The sequence below is a fragment of the Mus musculus genome, chromosome 9 (genome assembly GCF_000001635.26).
Source record: "Mus musculus strain C57BL/6J chromosome 9, GRCm38.p6 C57BL/6J".
NCBI classification, from domain to species: domain Eukaryota; kingdom Metazoa; phylum Chordata; class Mammalia; order Rodentia; family Muridae; genus Mus; species Mus musculus.
In genome coordinates this window covers 57,931,116-57,938,712 of record NC_000075.6, presented here as the reverse complement: position 1 = coordinate 57,938,712, position 7,597 = coordinate 57,931,116, and positions in this window count along the sequence as shown.

Here is a 7,597-nt window from a genome sequence, read left to right as displayed (position 1 = left end):
AGCTTCATGATGCCTAAGATCACAACCCCAGAAAGAAAAGCCTATTGACAGCCCAAGAACTCCTTCCCAGGCCTGCACTGAATCCTGTGGCCCTAAAGTTGGCAAACTGACCAGGCCAAAGTAGCTTCTAAGAATGATACTTGCTTTCTAGCCCAGTGACTCATATTCTGGGCAGTTATGCCCTCCAGTATCTTCATTTCTATAAATGATTGGGGCAAGTTAAGAAACCACCCATCCCTGCCTTTAAGAACCAAGCATTCAAGTGCATCTGAAATGAAAACATTACCCATGTGCACAGTAACTCATAAAATGCAACCCACTTCCGCCTACATCATTCCTCTCAGACCTACATTTTTTTCCTCTGATAAGGAAACATAGCTCCAACTTAGGGACAACTCTGAGGCATCCAGGACAACAGGGGTCCGTCTGAGATCAATTGGAAATGAATGAATGGAGACAGAAAGCCAACTTTTCTGACTTTAATAACAATTGCCAATAGTGTGGTTACTATTACATGCTATAAACATTCCACTGCCTCATTTTTAATGCCGACTTCATGATCCTAGGAGTTAGGTGCTATAGTTCCTCTCTCTATAAGCAGGGGAATTAAGGCATAGAAAGGTGATACAATCTACCTAAACTCACTCGGGTGGACAGAGACAGTGGCAGAGCTGGGACTTTAACTTAGGTGGTCTCTCTAGGGCCAACACCTTTGCTTCCATCAGTGTAATGTGCCTTTGCGTGCTGCCGCTGGTACTTGACTGCAGTCTGGGTCCAAACAATCCTCAGAAGGACCCAGACAGGGCTAGGTTACCACGTGCTGAGCAGAAGGGCAGGCCAGGGGCCAGACTCAGCCTCCTAAGCAATAGGGAACAGATGGAAACTAGGGGTAGAAGCCAAGGCGTTTGTTTTTTTTTTTTTTTTTTCCCAAGGCTGCATGCTAGAGTGAGAAGTGCTGAAGGCCGTCTTTTCTCCAAGACAGACCCTGGGACAACGGGCCAGGCCAGATGGCAGCCTGCTCCTTGATTCTATAGAAGGAAAAGCCACAGAAGGGAACAGGTACCAGCAATAGTTTGGGGGTTCCTGACTCAGGTAACACAGGGAAATCGAAACAGTATAGGTAGTGACAGGCCTGCCTGCCTGCCTTGTTAGAATCCAAAGCTGGCCCTTGAGCCTGAACCAAGGCATACCCTGCCACTCATGACCAGTGATGGGAAATGGCCTCACCAGAAGCAGCATCAGATGCAAGTGATGACAAGTCTGCAGGGGAGACACAGCTCTGCTTCTCCTCACATGGCCCCAGAATTGGAGGAGTGGGAGACAAGACTACTAGAAAGGATGCAGACCTGCACCCTGTGGGGCAGAGAAGGTGCAGCCAAATCCAACGGGTACCCTTGAGAAATCAAAGGATCTGGACACATACAGATTGGAGCTTCGTGACCCAGAACCAGCGGAGGTCCTAAGGTCCATCACAATATTCCAACAGAGCCTCTTACCCTCTGGGACCAAACTCAGTCCGTTTCTCCTTTCCCAAGCTTTCCTCAGTCTTGATTCCACAGCCTGACCTTGCAGGCATGACCTACCCCAACAAGAGGCCCAAGGTGAGGAGATACAACATACACACAGGTTGACCATCATACTAATTTTCATAGATATAATAATCTAAGAATCTAACTTCTCAGGGTTATTAATAGCTCTAGTCGTTTGTGTCGCCTCCTCATGTAGGATTCCATCCCTGCCATTAAGTCTCCACCCAGGCCTGCCTCTAACAACAGGAACGATTTACTCATCTTCATGTCCCCTAATTGTCAGAGGCACACAGACCAAGCAGGTCATGGGTGGAATGCTGTTTACAGGACAGCTGCTACTCAGCTCAGGACCATGGAGGCCACAGAAAAGGCAGCAGATAGACCGTCTGGCTTTTCAAGTGAAGTTGAAAGTTAAGTCTTTGCTCAAACTCTCCGGTTTAAAGAGATCATCATCAAATAAAAGCATCACCAAATGATCCAAAAAAGTTAACACGGATGCATGATGCCAGGTGTTAGGAGCTAGAGAGATAGCTTAATGGTTAAGAGCACTGGTTGCTCTTCCAGAGGACCCACATTCTATTCCCAGTACTCACATGCTAGCATTCAACTGGCTATAACTCCAGTTCCAGGGGCTGATGGCAGTGTATACATATGGTGCAGAGACATGTGAACAGGTAAAACACCCATATACACAGAATAATAAATAAATACATACATAAATAAATACATAAATAAATAAATAAATAAAGTTTTAAGAAACAAAACAGTTTTTAGGCCACATCTGGACCACTCTGCACACCATGCCTGTCCGTCTCACAAGCATGGCACAGTAGCTTTAGTTACCATTGTTGCTGGCCACATGCCTAGGTGTGCCTGGGTAGGAGTGAGTGCAGAGCTCTTTAGGCTCTACAGATCCCAGTACCACATCTCACCACACCACACATCTCCAAACCCTCACCAGCTTGTTCTCAAGCTCCTGCTTTCTCTCCCTAAGCCGGATCAGAGTCTACCAGCTACCAACTCTGATTGAAAGACTTGAAAAACACACATTACTTAGCCCCTCTGGTCTGCACTGCCCAGTGCCAGCCTATACCTGTATCTGTCGCAAACATACATTTTCATTTGATCTCTACCCTAAATTGTTAAAAACTCAATGAGATCAAAATGTGAAAATCCAGAGAGGAATATTTAGTGAGGACAGGCAGAGAAGAGCTAGACTTTTTCACCTTCCGTTAAGGCGGTCAGCTCAAGTATGACTGGGTGAGACAGTTTAGCACTCTTAGATGGCACTGGGCTTGTGGTAGGAGCGCCACCTGGTGTCTGCAAGTCTTAGGGACAGGACAGAAACTCCCAAACCTTTGCAGAGAAATCTCCTCCCTCCAGCCCATTCCCAGGCCACAGACCCATCTCTGAGCTTCCATTCTTGCTCTCCAGGGCCTGGATCAGATACAATCACATGAAATCACATGTGACCCATCAGTTGTAACAAAATCTCCTGACTAGATGGATCTGGAAAGTTCCTATCTCAGCTTGGCAGCTAAGTTATTTGGCAGTGCCCTGTCCCAGGCCAACTCTGATTCTTTTTTTCTTTCCTTTCCTTCTTCCTTCCTTTCTTTCCTCCTCCTCCTCCCTCCTTCTCCCTTCTGCTCCTCTTCCTCTCCCTCCTCCTTTTCCTTATCCTTCTTCTCCTTCTTCCTTCTTTTCCTTATCCTTCTCTTCCTCTTCCACTTCCTCCTTCTCCTCCCCTTCCTCCTCTTCTTTTTCTTCTTGACAGGGTCTTACTCTCTTGTAGTCCAGGTTGGTCTCAAACTTACACCAATCCTCCTGCTTCAGCCTCTTGAGTATTGAGATCATAGGTGTAAGCCACCATGGTTTCTTTGTTCACAAGTGAGAAAGAAGAGCTGACGCAGTTGTTTACCTAACCAGCTCCTTTCTGGCCTGGAGTAAAGCATGGTACCTTCGGCATTTTTTTTTTTTTGCTTGGACCCTGGACGACATGCACTCTTACTATGCTTTACATAGGGTAGGCCCGGACCCTCCCAGCTGATATGATCCTTGGGCTTGCTAGGACCCTAGCAATGAGAAGACCACATATAGGCCAGTGCTCCAAAAAATCACTCACCTTTTCTCATGGATGTAAGAACTCACAAATTGCACTTCTTGGGACCAAAAGCATTATTCAAAAGGCATGCATACAGTCCAACTTAGGAGCCTCTTAACACAGCCCTCGTGGCCTCAGACAGCCTCTAAGTACATGCCTCTGATGACAATGTACTCCATCATGGAGGACCTCTGCCCATCTTCTTAGCTCTGCACAAAGGTTTCTTCCTCTGGAAGACTGCCAAATAGTGGTCTAAAGCTACACAATTCTGTCTATTCACTTTATAGAATACAGCCCCTTCATAAATTTAGGTCAAATTCTTTGAAATCTTGTGTGTGTGTGTGTGTGTGTGTGTGTGTGTGTGTGTGTGTGTGTGTGTGTGTCTGTGTGTGTCTGTGTGTGTGTGTGTGTGTCTGTGTGTACACAGATGCCTTCAGAGGCCAGAGGTGTCAGATTCCCTGGAGCTGCTGTTACAGGTAGTTGTGAATTGAATACTTAATAAGTAACCACTGAACAACCTCTTCAACTCCAAATTTGAGGGGATTTGTTTTAGATGGCCTCTTTTTTGAAGCCAGAATACATTTGTTTATTTATTCATTCATTCATTCATTCATTCATTCATTCATTCATTTAACGTGTGTGAGTACACTGTATTTATCTTCAGACACATCAGAGGAGGACACCGGATCCTATTACAGATGGTTGTGAGCCACCATGTGGTTGCTGGGAATTGAACTCAGGACCTCTGAAGAGCAGTCAGTGCTCTGAACCACTGAGCCATCTCTCCAGCCCCTTAGCAATTGGATTTTTGGTTTCTCAATGAAAGGCTTATTCTAGTCCTCCACCTTGGATTCCCCTTGTGCTACCTTATGTGGTAGGATTCCAACTCCTTGAATCGTCCCCAACCCAGCTCTGGAGTGCCATGTGTCTCCAATACACACACTGTCAGTATCTATAGACTTAGAATAAAATGTCAAACAGGATACAACTGAGGCTCCCAGAATACAAGCCATGTGTGGAAGTGATCTAACCTTCGGTTGGTCTGACATAGAAGCTTGTTCCCCTCCCATGCCTAAACTGCCACTCTCAGGGTGAGGGTTTAATACACTCTTCAGCCCAGGTAGCTTCCAGACTGTGGGCTGGGGACAGAGCCTAGGTGACAGTAAGGATGGCTATTGGATACACTGTCTCACCCAAGCCCTGGAAAGGCTGGTTTCCCAACATAGTTACATCTCCTAATGGGCAGCACTTGTGGGCACAGGATAATAAAAACCTGCTTTTCAAGGTTGTTCTGAGAATGCACTGAGATGGCACCATGGGTCTCAACTCAATCCCAGCATGGAATGCCCGATAAATGAGCATTACTGCACAGCACTGCTGGGACCTAGCCTTGCTGAGGCAGAAGCCTGGGTCGTTGTGAAAAGGCATTTCTGGCCTGGGGAAGGATGAATTCTGTTACCAGCAACTGCAGAATAAATGTATGGGACCAAGACATGGCCAAGCCCACAGGAACAGTGTAACCAAGCTGACATGATTATGGCCCAGAGCCAGAGAAGGCCGAACCGTGGGTGTCAGGGGAGGCAAACAGAGGCATGTCAATAAATTCCCCCAACATTCTCACCAAACCATCACTGCCAAGGCCTGTGGCAGAGGAAATGAGAAGCCACCTCAGGGTAGGGCTCTGAGAGCTTGGTCTGGGGCCCAGGCCAGATGGGGCTGAGGCGAGGAGCAGAACCCAGGCCCATGTGCCCAGCAAGCTGTGCCAGCCCAGTCCGTGTCAGCCCAGCCAAATTTGAGTTATATCAGGAGAAAGATCTGTTCAGAAAGCTCACCCATCTCTGCATATTTGCATATTCTATTTTAGGGTCTCTCTTCCTTTTTTTCCCCTTAGCTTCCTAGAAAAGTTCTTGTCATCAATTCCAACTTCACCTCTGTTGAACTGCAAATGCTCGCTGGGCCCCACCTCTGCTCCCTCACTAGGATCCCTGGCCTCCTGACCTCCACTGCCCATGGCTTATTCAGGGCCAGTTCTTGCAACCCAGCTCAAGCTCCAGTGTACCCAGGCCTACATCCCTAAGTGCAAGGTGGCATTCTGTGACCAGGCTTGCCTGGCGGCTGATGCCACTGACCATGCATGCCCTGTCCACCTCCTTCACCCCACTTTGGTGACCCCCTTCTCCTTCCCAGAAGTAGATCTCCTTCTCACATCTCCCAGTCACCATTTCCCATAAAGCCTAACTCCTTTGTGGATATCTATTTTCTTCCACGTTCTCCTGGAGAGATGATTTCCACATAAGATGCCAACATAGCCTTGAACTTGAAATTTCCTGATGACTATCTCAGCCCAAGGACCACTGCCTGGCTGTCTTGGAGTACCTCAAGCTCACTATGTCCAAACTGGTCTTGCATTATTCCAAATGTACCCCTTACTCTTGGCAGCATCAACATCTACCTACTCACATCCTGCCTCCCCTTTTCCCCACCCCCAGATCTGGTCTGCCCTTCACACCTCACATCCCTCCCCTCCTGCTGCAGAAGGTTGCAGGTCCTAGTGTCCCATCTGGAGATAACGAACCTTCTCACTGGTTACCCATCCTCAGTCTCACTTCCCACAAATCCAGCCTCCACACAGCTGTCAGATTATCTCACATACAAATCTGGTACCCCACCCCCACCCCGCCCCACTGTCCTGCATAGACACTCCACAAGGCAGGGCTCCAGGCAGATTACTGAGGCACAAAAGGCTTGGCACCCAGAAGCCTAGAGAGTTCTGAGTCTTCATTGCTACGGCAAATACTCTTCAACATCAACTCAAGACTGGAAATGTGGAAACCTAAACATTTTTGCAGAGTAGGTAAAGAATAGGCTGCTGGGGCATCTCTGGAATAGTGTGTTCTTCTGAGAACCCCTCAGGAGAAAACCCGAGCTCTTTAGCCTGCTGACGGCCCCCATCACCTACTCCTCCCATCTCAAAGGCCACAGCTGCAGAAAAAAACTACACCAGAGTCAGTTTCTAGCTGCCCACTTCCTAACCATGAAATTGTTGACAGGATTTCCCCCTCTGAACCTTGTTGTCTCCATCTGTTTAATGGCAATGCTAGGAGTACCCTCTCCCTAAAGACTGGAGTCTGTTTTAACTATAGCAACTATCCCCCAAGCTCCCCTTTACTGCCAGGCCAGACCTCTGTCAACCAAAGTGGCCCACTGCCTCAACCTTTCCACTCTTCTCCATTGTCTATTGCCAATCTATTCACCAACCAGAAGCTAGAATGACCTATATAAGATGGAAAGCTGCTTCCCCAGTTAAAATTCTGACTTCCTGTGGTGCCCAACTTACTTTCCACACCAGCAGGTCCACACAGACATCCCCTCTCCACAGCTAGGCACACAGCACATACACTTGCTTCCTTAACCTTCCATTCTAGCTCCAACACCTCTTCCCCCAGGCAGCTTCTCTTAAGGGACATACTACTAATCTAAGTGATTCCTTCCCCCTGAGTCACCCACTCAGCCTTGGCCTTGTCTGGCCCAGCTTTCATCAGGGTTTAGTGGGCAAGGTCTGCCTGCCTTACCAATAGCACAGTTCTTCTGGAGCAAGTAGGCCACCATGTTTACATGACACAGAGAGGCTGTTTGTTGAAAGAGTGAAAAGCACAATGGCAAGGAAGGAGCCCTCAGCCCACGGAAAGCCCCGGGCTCGGTGGGGGCACTTATCAGGCTCAACATGGACTGTTTAAAATATGACCACAGGAAGCAAAGCCAATGTGCCAAGCCCATGGAGGAAAGACCTGACAAACAAGGGAAACTGTTCACTCAATTCTGGGAAGCTGTGTAACGGGTACCAAGAGTTGTTCCAGAAAGGGCAAAGACAAAGGTTCTGCAGCAGAAAGGGATGCATGAGCTCGGGAGCCTTGAGCAGAGTAAGAGAACCAAGAGAGGAGGCAAGCTCTAGGGAGTGCAGCATCAG